This window comes from Aquarana catesbeiana, linkage group LG13 (assembly GCF_042186555.1).
Source record: "Aquarana catesbeiana isolate 2022-GZ linkage group LG13, ASM4218655v1, whole genome shotgun sequence".
Taxonomy (NCBI): domain Eukaryota; kingdom Metazoa; phylum Chordata; class Amphibia; order Anura; family Ranidae; genus Aquarana; species Aquarana catesbeiana.
In genome coordinates, this window is record NC_133336.1 from 236,854,579 (window position 1) to 236,868,883 (window position 14,305).

Below are 14,305 nucleotides of genomic sequence, written 5' to 3' on the forward strand. Positions count from 1 at the left end.
ACCCTAATTCCTAAACCCAACCCTTAACCTTACCCTAATTCACAAACCTAACTCTAACCCTTATCTTAATTCGGAAACCTAACCCCCCCTTTTTTTTCCTTTTTTTTAAATTGTTTTTATTGGTTTTATAATCAAAAGTATAAAACAGGGTACAGGGCCGGCCCAAGACATTGTGCTGCCTGGGCCCAGGATCGAAATGCTGACCCCCCTCCTCCCCATCGCCCCCCCCCCCAAAAAAAATCACGCCCACCAAAAGGCCCCCACATTCATTATTTTATATCATGACAATTAAAACCAAAATTAAAATGATTAGAAAGTCAGATTTACATGTCGGTGGGGTTCAGACAGAGGCGGCGGTGGTGGTGGAGCGGGTTAGGCACAGGCAGGGGTGGTAGGGAGGCGGTTAGACACAGGCAGGGGTGGAAGGAGTTTTAGACACCGGCAGGGGTGGTAGAGGGGTTAGACACAGACAGGGGTTATAGGGAGGGGGTTAGACACAGGCAGGGGTGGTAGGCAGGGGGTTAGACACAGACAATGGTGGTAGGGAGGTTAGACACAGTCAGGGGTGGTAGGGGGGTTAGACACAGATAGGGGTGGTAGGGGGGGTTAGACAAAGGCAGGGGTGATAGGGAGGGGGTTAGACACAGGCGGGGGGGTGGTAGGGGGGTTAGACATAGACAGGGGTGGTAGGGGGGGTTAGACAAAGGCAGGGGTGATAGGGAGGGGGTTAGACACAGGCGGGGGGGTGGTAGGGGGGGTTAGACAAAGGCAGGGGTGATAGGGAGGGGGTTAGACACAGGCGGGGGGGTGGTAGGGGGGTTAGACAAAGGCAGGGGTGATAGGGAGGGGGTTAGACACAGACGGGGGGTGGTAGGGGGGTTAGACATAGACAGGGGTGGTAGGAGGGTTAGACAGAGGCAGGGTTGGTGGAGATTGGATTAGAGGCGCTGGCACTTACTTTCTCTCAGTGTCAGCCACACATATAGCGATCCCTCTTTCAACATGGGGTCTCTGCTCAGCAGAAAGCTCCTCCCCCTTTACGCTGTTGGCTGCCAGCTTGTCAGCTGACTTTTTCTTGTTAGCAGCAATGGAGGGGAGAGGATGGGAGGGTGGTCAGCTGTGCGGGTATGGCAGCGAGTGCTCTGCCATTACCTCTAATAGCAGTGGCGCTGGGCCATCCACACAGTGGGATAAGGAGAGGACTGGAGCAGAGCCTGATCGTGCGGGACCACTGTCTTCTTGGGTGTCAATGTGCCGCCCCTCAGAACCTGCCGCTCGGGACCAATGGTCCCATCAGGTCCCATGGTGGGGCCGGCCCTGACAGGGTATCAAGTATCCAATAGATATCACACAAAACACAATTACTGGTGCTACCAGTAAGAATACAAAACAATACAAAACTTTTCGCTTCATACGAACATAATTCATAACCTTCAACCTTAACCTAATTCCGAAACCCAACCCTTTACCTTACCCTACTTCATAAACCTGACAACCTAACCCTTAAACTTAACCTAATTCATTAACTTAACCCTTAATCTAGTTCATAACCCTAACCCTTAACCTTACCCTTATTTCTACACCCAACCCTTAATCTTACCCTAATTCATAAACCTAACCCTAATCTTAATTCAGAAACTCAACCCTTAGCCTAGTTCATAAATTTAACCCCTGACCTTATCCTAACTCATAAACCTAAACCTTAAAGATAACGAAATTCGTAAAACGAAACCTAATATTACCTTAGTTCATAAACCTAATCGTTAACCCAGTCCTTGACCCTACTTCATAAACCTAACCCTTAACCTTACCCTAATTTATAAACCTAACCCTTAAACTTGCCCCAATTCATAAACTTAGCCCTTAACCATAACTTAATTCCTAAACCCAATCCTTTACCCTAATTCATAAACCTAACCCTTAACCTTACCCTAATTCATAAACGTAAACCTTAAATGAATTCATAAACCTATGCCTTAACCCTAACCTAATTCCTAAACCCAACCCTTAACCTTACCCTTATTCATAAATCTAACCCTTAACCTACTTCATAAACCGGGCAATAAAATTACTGTCATGATGAAACCATATTGGGCTAAGAACCTTTAGCCATCATTTACAAGGAGTCAAATTGCTGAGTTGAGCCATGAGATGATCCAGCACAAATACCAAGACAGCACTCGCCTGGCACGGGGCTTTGCCCATTTTGGCTCTAACACCTGTCCCACTAATCAGGATGTAGCAGCACCCAGTCCAGGACAGAAACCTTGCCAAGGCAGCTAACCTTCAACTTGTAACACTTTAACGCTCTGTGATGGGCTTTTTTTAAATTTTTATTTGCAACATTGCCAGTTCCGCCATCACGGTGGGTACACAACACTCTAGGGTTGGCATGGACAACCCGTGACTGGTGGTTCTGCGGAAAAATGACTGGATCCAAGAGCACGCATCACGCCACTGAGCTCCTTCCATTCTCAGATTGTTTCTACGGCGTTTGGTTTGAACTGTTCCCTCGTCCCGTTGATGGATGTCTCCTCCCGGCTCGGCGCAGATGTTCTTGAAGCGTTTCCCCTCACCCATAAAATGAGAACGTTCTTGTTTACGGGAAACAAACTCATTTTCACGGTTTCTTGATGTCATTAAGCTTGTGGGCAGTGAGGGAGAGCGAGAGAGAAAGAGAGAGAGAGAGAGAGAGAGAGCGCGGAAGAAGGGACAAGTGCTAATTACTGCGGTACATCTGTACTGCATTCATAAATAAACACGCCGATCGATAAGCAGGGCCGATCCGCTCTAAGACAAGGTTGATGGTGGAGACGCGGTTAGAAGATAGGCGCTATGAAGGTGAAAACACATATTATCTATTGGGGCAACAGTAGGCTGGTTCTTCATGACTGTCATCAGGACAATGAAGTCCACCATGCCAAACTTAAGGTGGATGTAGTCAATGTTGCCTTTTGGGGCCCATTCCCACCATAGGCGCTGGGCAACCTTGCCCAATTAGCTTTGAGCACTATGAGTTCAGGTCACGGCACTGTACACTACAGAATGTGTCCTACTTTGTTTGTGTGTGTTGCAACGCAGAACTGTCGTGGCAAATAAACATGAAGCATCGCGGAAACGCGCACGTGCGCAGTCACTCCTGTAGGTGTCAACCAAGCCTTAGACTCCAGGAAAAATTTCTCTCATACATGTAAAAATTAAAATTGTTTTTGTTAGAAAATTACTTAGAACCCCCTCAACATTATACTTTTTTTTTTTTTTTTTTAAAGCAGAGACCCTGTAGAATAAAATGGTGGTGTTTTTTAAAAAAAAAATTATGTCACACAATATTTGTGCAGCAGTTTATAAAAACACAAAATACACTTTAATTAATTTCAGTGAACACACAAGCAAAATAATACCCAATTTTTGGGGTAAAATATGAAAGATGATGTTACACCAAGTAAGTAGATACCAAACATGTCACACTTAAAAATTGAGCACGGAATGGCAACAAACTACGATACATCAAATTATCCTTTAGGCAATGCTTTAAAAGCTTTTACAGGTTACCATTTTAGCGTTACACAGTAGAGAGTTACACAGGCCCTGGAGAATAAAATGGTGGGTGTTGCAATTTTTTACGTCATACGATAACGTGCAGCGGTTTATCAGACGCAAATTTTTTGAGGAAAAAATGCAATTTTAATGAACACAAACACAATATACACATTTATTTTTGTATATTATACACATTTTGTTTTGTAAAAGATGATGTTACGCACAGTGAATAGATACCAAACATGTCACGCTTTAAAATTGAGCACGGAATAGCGAGCATCTACTGACATTTGTTGTTTAAGTTAAAATCAGTATTTGTTGCTAGAAAATTACTTAGAACCCCCAAACATTATATATATATTTTTTAGCAGAGACCCTAGAGAATAAAATAGAGATCATTGCAATGTTTTATGTCACACCGTATTTGCGCAGCCGTCTTACAAAAACGTAATTTTTGGGGAAAAAAAATACACTTTTATGAATTAAAGAAAACAGTAAAGTTAGCCCAATTTTTTTGTATAATGTGAAAGATGATGTTACGCCGAGTAAACAGATACCCAACATGTCACTCTTTATAATTGCGCACGCTCGTGGAATGGCGACATACTTCGGTACTTAAAAAGCTCCATGGGCGATCACAGCGATACCTCACATATTTGACCACTATTTACATATGGGCGATCGCAGCGATACCTCACATATTTGAGCACTATTTACATATGGGCGATCGCAGCGATACCTCACATATTTGAGCACTATTTACATATGGGCGATCGCAGCGATACCTCACATATTTGACCACTATTTACATATGTTTTCTCGACTTACATATGCATTGGCAAGCACGGAGGGACGGGGCACTTTTACATTTTTTTTTCTTATTTATTTTACTTTTATTCCTATTACAAGGAATGTAAACATCCCTTTGTAATAGAAATAAGCAGGACAGGTCCTCTTTATTGCGAGATCTGGGGTCAAAAAGACCTCAGATCTCACACACACGTAAAAGCAAAAAAAAAGTAATTTTACATTTACTTAAAAACAAAAACAAAGGCCCTTTAAGGCCAATAGGCTGAAGTGATGTCAGACGCCGCCCCGTTCCTCCAAGAGCATAGAATCAAGTGGGGTCCATTTTTCCCTCACTTGACTTCCCGCCCATCGCTCCAGGGCATCGGATCGTTTCCCCCTTTACCGACAGCTCCGGTAAGCAGGGAAATGACCGGGAAGCGGTGGGAGGGGGTGCCCCTCTCCCGCTGCATATAGAAGTGATCCCGTGGCGAATGCACCGCCAGGACCACTTTTATCAGATGCCGAATCACCCACTATATGCCATAACAATGATATATAACGTCAAAGGTGCCCCCAGCAGAGTCCCTCCTTACATCAGGTGCCCCAGCAGAGTCCCTCCTTACATCAGGTGCCCCAGCAGAGTCCCTCCTTACATCAGGTGCCCCCAGCAGAGTCCCTCCTTACATCAGGTGCCCCAGCAGAGTCCCTCCTTACATCAGGTGCCCCCAGTAGAGTCCCTCCTTACATCAGGTGCCCCCAGTAGAGTCCCTCCTTACATCAGGTGCCCCCAGTAGAGTCCCTCCTTACATCAGGTGCCCCCAGTAGAGTCCCTCCTTACATCAGGTGCCCCCAGTAGAGTCCCTCCTTACATCAGGTGCCCCCAGTAGAGTCCCTCCTTACATCACAGGTGCCCCCAGCAGAGTCCCTCGTTACATCACAGGTGCCCCCAGCAGAGACTCTCCTTACAGCACAGGTGCCCCCAGTAAATTCCCTCCTTACAGCACAGGTGCCCCCAGTAGAGTCCCTGCTTACATCACAGATGCCCCCAGTAGACTCCCTCCTTACATCACAGGTGCCCCCAGCAGAGTCCCTCCTTACATCACAGGTGCCCCCAGCAGAGTCCCTAGTTACATCACAGGTGCCCCAGCAGAGTCCCTCCTTACATCAGGTGCCCCAGCAGAATCCCTCCTTACATCAGGTGTCCCAAGCAGAGTCCCTCCTTACATCAGGTGCCCCCAGTAGAGTCCCTCCTTACATCAGGTGCCCCCAGCAGAGTCCCACCTTACATCAGGCGCCCCCAGCAAAGTCCCTCCTTACATCAGGTGCCCCCAGTAGAGTCCCTCCTTACATCAGGTGCCCCCAGTAGAGTCCCTCGTTACATCACAGGTGCCCCCAGCAGAGACTCTCCTTACAGCACAGGTGCCCCCAGTAAATTCCCTCCTTACAGCACAGGTGCCCCCAGTAGAGTCCCTGCTTACATCACAGGTGCCCCCAGTAGAGTCCCTCCTTACATCACAGGTGCCCCCAGCAGAGTCCCTAGTTACATCACAGGTGCCCCCAGCAGAGTCCCTCCTTACTTCAGGTGCCCCAGCAGAATCCCTCCTTACATCAGGTGCCCCAGCAGAATCCCTCCTTACATCAGGTGTCCCAAGCAGAGTCCCTCCTTACATCAGGTGCCCCCAGTAGAGTCCCTCCTTACATCAGGTGCCCCCAGCAGAGTCCCACCTTACATCAGGCGCCCCCAGCAAAGCCCCTCCTTACATCAGGTGCCCCCAGCAAAGTCCCTCCTTACATTAGGTGCCCCTAGTAGAGTCCCTACTTACATCACAGGAGGCCCTAGTAAAGTCCCTCCTTACATCACAGGTGCCCCCATTAAAGTCCCTCCTTACATCACAGGTGCCCCCAGTAGAGTCCCTCCTTACATTACAGGTGCCCCCAGTAGAGTCCCTCCTTACATTACAGGTGCCCCCAGTAGAGTCCCTCGTTACATTACAGGTGCCCCTAGTAGAGTCCCTCCTTACATCACAGGTGCCCCCAGTAGAGTCCCTCCTGCACTGTAAGTTTTTTTTTTTTTAATAAATATATATGCCTAGAATTTAGAAGAGACTTGGCCAGGAAAAAAAAAAAAAAACATAAAAAAAAATTGATGGCTTTATATACCATTTACATTTTCTTATCTTTTTATCTGCCCAGAATGTATTTGATATATTTAATGTATATATATATAGATCAATACACTGTGTATATGTATATGTATATGTGTGTGTATATATATATATATATATATATATATATATATATATATATATATATATATATATATATATATATTAAAAAAAAAAAATAATGTATATTATATTGATATATATTATAATAATATATAATTATTATAAAATATATATTGATGTAATGCAGTTCCAACCCTACTCAGTCAAGCTTGAGGCCGGAGTTCCGCTTTAATGCGTTCAGGGAATAGCCTGGGAAGCCAGCCGGGGTGGTTAGCGGGAGTCGTACATCCCCTTTAAGCCTCTGCAGACAGATAGGGAGATACCAGAACAAGCCTCTGATTTATTAAGGAGCCATCTGCTGATCCACAAACAAGACAGGAGGAATACGCAAAGAGATGAATACCGCCCGGCCACGTCCAGCAACTCGCAGCGGTACGGCGTTACTTAATCAAAGCGGATTTAATAAGAACTAGCCAGGGGATATCGATCCATCTCTCGTGGCCGACCGAACGTTTATATCATAACTCAATTGATCATTGACAGACAGGGCATCCTCTGTGTCCTAATAAGGGCCGGCATGGTGGAAACAAAAGAAAAGATTACTACAAATGGAGTGGCCTGCAATTTAAAGAGAACCGGTCATTAGAAAAAAAAAGAACTTTTTCATTTTTTTTTTTTTGGTCAATGTTTTAGTCAACGTTTTCTGTTTTGAAGGCTCACTAACGTTGGCCATGCGTTTAAGGGTACTGTCTTTCGATACAATTGTTTCCATTAAAGGATCAGTCACCGACAATTGATTCTTCCAAACTGATCTGATCTATGAATGGTCGCTTTGTTCGGAAAAGGACAATCCTGAGGATGAATTGATCCGAATATACCAAATCCTTCTTTTTTTTTTTCTTTATTGAGGGAGCAATGCAGAGAGAAATAATAATGTGAAAGGGACTGTATAACTAGCCCCTAATTTACTGTTAGGCCTATGGCAGGTGCAAGTCTGTTTTCTCTTTGATCCTTGATTTATCTTCTACCCACAATCCCTTTCTCTCCTTTCAGAGTCCCTCTACACTATATGGCTGAAAGTTGGCACCTGGCCATCAAACGTATATGAGCTTGTTGGCCATGCCAGTCCAAAACCATGACCTTTTATTATTTAGGAGTTGACCTCCCTTTGTAGCTATTACTAGCCTCCATTCTTCTAGGAATTTGTGTCCAATCAGGCTAAAGAACATTTGTGTGGTCAGGTACTGATGTCGGATGAGAAGACATGGCTCACAAACAGCATTCCAATTCATCCCATAGGTTTTCAGTAGGGTTAAAGTCTTAAAGTCATATACAGACCAGTTGAGTTCCTCTACACCAAACTGGCCAAAGGTGTTCAGTAGGGTTGAAGTCAGTGCTCTATAGAGACCAGTTGAGTTCCTCTACACCAAACTGGTCAAAGGTGTTCAGTAGGGTTGAGGTCAGGGCCCCATACAAACCAGATCAGTTCTTTGCAGGCCACTCAATTTCCTCATACCAGATTGGTCAAACCATGTATTTACCGAGCTGGCTTTGTACATGGGCAGTCATGCTGGAATAAAAAAGTCCATCCCTAAGGTAACAGTATCCTATACTGTAAACATCCTAAAGAACCTTTCTCCGCTTTACAGTATTTTTAAACATTGCCCAGCTTTCTAGGTCTTTTTTGATCATAGCTTACCTATTAGTCCTAAAAAATGGCCTGAACTTGCTAACATAATTCACCTAAATTACTCTTCAGTGGGATTAGTCTCTAGGTTTGGAAACAATTGAGAGTTGGAATTGGCGCATGAAGAACACTAAGAAATTACAGAATCTTAATTTAATTTTAACCTTCAAATAACTGTGGTCATTTTCCTGCTTGCTTTTTTGGGTGTCAATAAACCAACACCGGAGCCACCATGGAACCTCTTAAGACAACAGCACCTTATATTGAAATCCCTGTCCCCATCTGGCCATCTCTGGACACCTTTAACCCTCCTTACCTTCTCAACACCAACCGTCCGTATCATTACCCTCTTCTGCGCATCATTACCTATATCGTTCATGGATCTCTGGCCACCTTTAACTCCCCATACCCTATCAGCACCAACCCATCTGTATCATTACCCTCTTCTGTGCACCATTTCCCTTATCTTCCAAGGATCTCTGGCCTCCTTTAACCCTCCTTACCCTCTCAACACCAATCCATCTGTATCTTTACCCTCTTCTGTGTACCATTTCCCTTATGTTCCATGGATCAATGGCCACCTCTAACCCTCCTTATTCTCTCAACACCCTATGGCAACCCATACATACACCACCACCTTTCATGGATCTCTGGCCACCTTTAACCCTCCTTACCCTCTCGGCATCCTATGGCATCCATACACACAATACCACATCTGCTACTCAGCAGCCTATCCATATCACTACCTTTTTCTGAGCATCATTACTCTTCTCTTCCATGGATCTCTGGCCACCTTAACCCCTCCATACAATACTTGCTTTTTACCACCCTATGGCAACCCATACCCACAACACCACCTTTCCTGCCCATCACCTTCTTCTGATCACCCTTACCCAACCACATCACCCCCACCTTCCTCACAACAACACCTGCTTCTTACCACCCTATCTCAACCCATACCCCAAACAACACACCACCTATCATTACCCACAGAACCACCCTTGCCCACAACACACCTTTACTGCCTAGTCTCACTGTCCACACTTTCCCACCCCCATGGCATTCATTGTATCAATTTTTCATTGAAGCTATAAGCTGCCAACTGGATTCAAACTCATATTATTGTATCCCAGTGTGAGCTGGTGTTTGACCCATCCACAAAACTGGGTGTTAGCAGATAATTGAGAAACAGCACAAACCAAACATTGGATTTATCTTATGGGCCCACTAATCACATGATAGCCTATTGGGTCATTTGGGCCTTGGGCATATTAATACACAAGCTAGATTACAATATAAAATATCTAAACTTCACAATAGTCTGCAAACATCCCTTTACCCTTTCAGTTTTAATTGAGACATTCATTCCAACGTACATATTAGAAAGCTTCCAGGTTTCAAGCTGATGATTTGGCATGCCATTGCCTTAGTCACTGAGCCAGAGTGTGCTTTTTTTAAATTTGAAGCTGGGTTTTAAGATAAACTGGAAGGTCTTTATGCTATCTATGCCTGGTGGTGACATTCAGTTTTTGGAAGCTCTTTTAGCAGAGAAGTCTGTGGTGTTGACTCGATAAACATCAAGTCATGAGTTTGAACCTCAGTTACAGACAATGGTAAGTTAATACATTTTACTGTATAAGTACCATGGTCCATTGTGGCACAGCTTGTAATGTGATGGTTCTAAAAAATGCCAGATCATGAGTTTCATGCCCATCAATGGCATGGTTTATCAGTTCCATTTTATTTCACAATACATAAATAAATGAATAGTGAATACTAACAAATATACAGTCAGGTCCATAAATATTGGGACATCCACACAATTCTAATCTTTTTGGCTTTATACACCTCCACAATGGATTTGAAATGAAACAAACAAGACGTGCTTTAACTGCAGACTTTCAGCTTTAATTTGAGGGCATTTACATCCAAATCAGGTGAACGGTGTAGGAATTAAAAATAGTTTGCATATGTGCCTCCCACTTTTTAAGGGACCAAAAGTAATGGGACAATTGGCTGCTCAGCTGTTCCATGGCCAGGTGTGTGTTATTCCCTCATTATCCCATTTACAAGGAGCAGATAAAAGGTCCAGAGTTCATTTCAAGTGTGCTATTTGCATTTGCAATCTGTTGCTGTCAACTCTCAATATGAGATCCAAAGAGCTGTCACTATCAGTGAAGCATTAGGTTGAAAAAACAAAACAAACCCATCAGAGAGATAGCAAAAACATTAGGTGTGGCCAAATCAACTGTTTGGAACATCCTTAAAAAGAAAGAACGCACCGGTGAGCTCAGCAGCACCAAAAGAGCCAGAAGACCACGGAAAACAACTGTGGTGGATGACCGAAGAATTCTTTCCCTGGTGAAGAAAACACCCTTCACAACAGTTGGCCAATTCAAGAACACTCTCCAGGAGATAGGTGTATGTGTGTCAAAGTCAACAATCAAGAGAAGACTTCACCAGAGTGAATACAGAGGGTTCACCACAAGATGTAAACCATTGGTGAGCCTCAAAAACAGGCTTGAAACACTTCAGAATTCATCCTGCTGCTTTTGTCAGCAGTCACATCATCAATAAATACAAGAGAACCAGTTCCATTGGCAGCCATACATGCCCACGCCATGACACTACCACCACCATGCTTCACTGATGAGGTGGTATGCTTTGGATCATGAGCAGTTCCTTTCCTTCTTCATACTCTTCTCTTCCCATCACTCTGGTACAAGTTGATCTTGGTCTCATCTGTTCATAGGATGTTGTTCCAGAACTGTGAAGGCTTTTTTAGATGTTGTTTGGCAAACTCTAATCTGGCCTTCCTGTTTTTGAGGCTCACCAATGGTTTACATCTTGTGGTGAACCCTCTGTATTCACTCTGGTGAAGTCTTCTCTTGATTGTTGACTTTGACACACATACACCTACCTCCTGGAGAGTGTTCTTGATCTGGCCAACTGTTGTGAAGGGTGTTTTCTTCACCAGGGAAAGAATTCTTCGGTCATCCACTACAGTTGTTTTCCGTGGTCTTCCGGTTCTTTTGTTGTTGCTGAGCTCACCGGTGCGTTCTTTCTTTTTAAGGATGTTCCAAACAGTTGATTTGGCCACACCTAATGCTTTTTGCTATCTCTCTGATGAGTTTGTTTTGTTTTTTGAGCCTAATGATGGCTTGCTTTACTAATAGTGACAGCTCTTTGGATCTCATATTGAGAGTTGACAGCAACAGATTCCAAATGCAAATAGCACACTTGAAATGAGCTCTGAAACTTTTATCTGCTCCTTGTAAATGGGATAATGAGGGAATAACACACACCTGGCCATGGAACAGCTGAGCAGCCAATTGTCCCATTACTTTTGGTCCCTTAAAAAGTGGGAGGCACATATACAAACTGTTTTTTATTCCTACACCGTTCACCTGATTTGGATGTAAATGCCCTCAAATTAAAGCTGAAAGTCTGCAGTTAAAGCACATCTTGTTCGTTTCATTTCAAATCCATTGTGGTGGTGTATAAAGCCAAAAAGATTAGAATTGTGTTGATGTCCCAATATTTATGGACCCGACTGTATGTTATTTCACAACAACGCACACCAGGGTTGTCGAACTCAATTTCATTGTGGGTCGCATCAGCAGTATGGTTGCCCTTCAAAGAGCTTTATCTAATCTAAAAAGAGTAGATATGTTGTCCTACAGATTCAACCAGCTTTTTGAGGGCAACCATACTGTTGATGCGGCCCGCGATTAAATTGAGTTTGACAACCCTAATGTGGTGCCTGCTAGTGTGCTATGTACAGAGTGCAGAGTTCAGGGGTGCACTACATACAGAGTGCAGGGTTTAGGGGTGCGCTACGTACAGAGTGCAGAGTTCAGGGGTGCACTAAGTACAGAGTCCAGAGTTCAGGGGTGCACTGTGTACAGAGTCCAGAGTTCAGGGGTGTACTGTGTACAGAGTGCAGGGTTCAGGGGTGCACTGTGTACAGAGTGCAGGGTTCAGGGGTGCTCTATGTACAGTGTGCAACACAGAAAGGCCTTCTGTGTTTTCAAATGACAGCAGGGAGAGGGAGCGGAGGGTGAGAGCCTGAGGTCATGGAATGGAGTTCTGCCAGGATCCAGCTAAAATACCTGTTCCTCTCACACCAAGTCCAACTGCCTCTGCCCTTAAGCAGGCAAAAACTAAGTGAAAAATTCTTGGTCATTTGTCTTTTGTATCATTTTTCTTTTCATAAACGAAAGCACCTGATCCAGTGGTGGTCCTTGATGACACCCTGTGGGAGGGTGAAAGGCGTAGATGTAATTTCCGGTTCCTAGTTCTTCTGGCGTCACTTCCGGTTATCGTTGGAACGCACGCCATGAGTGGCGTTTTTGTACTCACAGTCCTTTGATTTTTATGCCTGATTTTATCTTGCTCCTTGTAAGTAGACATCTTTTTATGCGCAATAAACCCATTGCCAAACGGTACTTCACTAGAGTCCCTTCCTTCTATTTCGTTTTTGGATACTTTATCTCGGCTGAGTATTTATAACAAGTGGGATCTGCCTGATGACTTTATCTTAAAGGTGCCATCCCTGGCCACCATTATCAGCCTGGAGCGACCCCTAGACTGAAAAGCTAGGGGTCCATTCTGTCTGGTGAGTGGGAACACAGGAGGTGGTGTTTTGGCACACCTTGAAAACTCTGGAGCATTTTGCACTTTTTTTGGATTGGAGCACATCAGTCACTTTATATGGACATTCACGTTTTATCGTTTTTCACTATATACATTGATGTTGTTGCTAGCGCTGTAGTTCATATCTTATTTTTACCATTAACACTGCCCACATCTGAAAATGTCCTCAGCACATCCCCTGCAAAGGCTCTAGGCCAGCCTTGCCTTCAAAACAACCCATTCCTTAAAATAAACACCACCCACACTTGACAAGCACCTCACCTTACAATGCTTGGTAGCCTACCTTAACTTTACCAACACACACACCTATCAAGCCCTTCCGCCCCCTTAGCTGCAACTGCTTGGTGGATAAGCACAACCCACAGCCTCTTAACCCAGGTGTGTAGCACATGAAATGAAGGTCCTCAATAAAGAAGGTTTTTCGGCACCAAAGAAAATTGTCAATAGATTATTTCCTTCAAACACAGGAAACAAGTGTCTTGCAGAGCTCTCTTTAAATGAGAAGCGTAAAGTTTGTCTTTTTTATGCTTTTCTTTCAATCAATTTTTTTCTGTTTTTGAAGGACTCTACTTTTTAAACATCCTTTTTACTTAAAAAAAACCTTTCAAACAGCACTTTATCCCTTTCAGTTCACTAATTAAAAGGGAGTGTTTAAGTGGTCACAGGCTTGATATGAACAAATCAATTGGGATAAGTGGAGTTAAAGCAAGATCTTAAAGCAAAATAGTCTTCAATATACTTACTATAACTGAGATAATGTGTGCTAGCTACAGCTACAGCACACCCATCCGTATCCACCTCACCTGGCCATCCTTGCTTACAATATCACCTATATGTGACCCCCCCTTTTCCACCAACACCACCTTTACCTGCAAAGGCTCTCTGACCAACAGGACCCACAACACCTGGTAGCCAGAGGACACCATCCAGCCTTACCCACCAAACCCCACCTATGTTTCATTTCCCACCAACAGCTCTCTGACCCGCAACACCTGCCAGATGACACCGTTCAGCCTTACCCAAACTACCTGTGTTTGATCACCCTTTCCCACCAACACCTTCAAAGACTCTCTGACCAGCAACACCAGGACAACATCCAGCAAACCACCTTTGTCTGATCACTCTTTTCCACCAACATCACCCTTACCTACAAGGCCCTCTGACCAACAGTATCAATCCCGTCTAGCCACTCATATCTACAACCCCATCTAATCACCCTTACTCGCCGAGAATGCATTGCCATTCTTACCCTCAAAATCCAGTGACCTCCTCTACCTTGAACACCATTCCAACTGCATCTGCCCTTTAGACCTACCATGATGACCTTTTATTCAGATATATGATTAACGTTGGGTGTGATCACCTTGTTCCATTAACACCACATCTAACCACCCTTACCTACCAA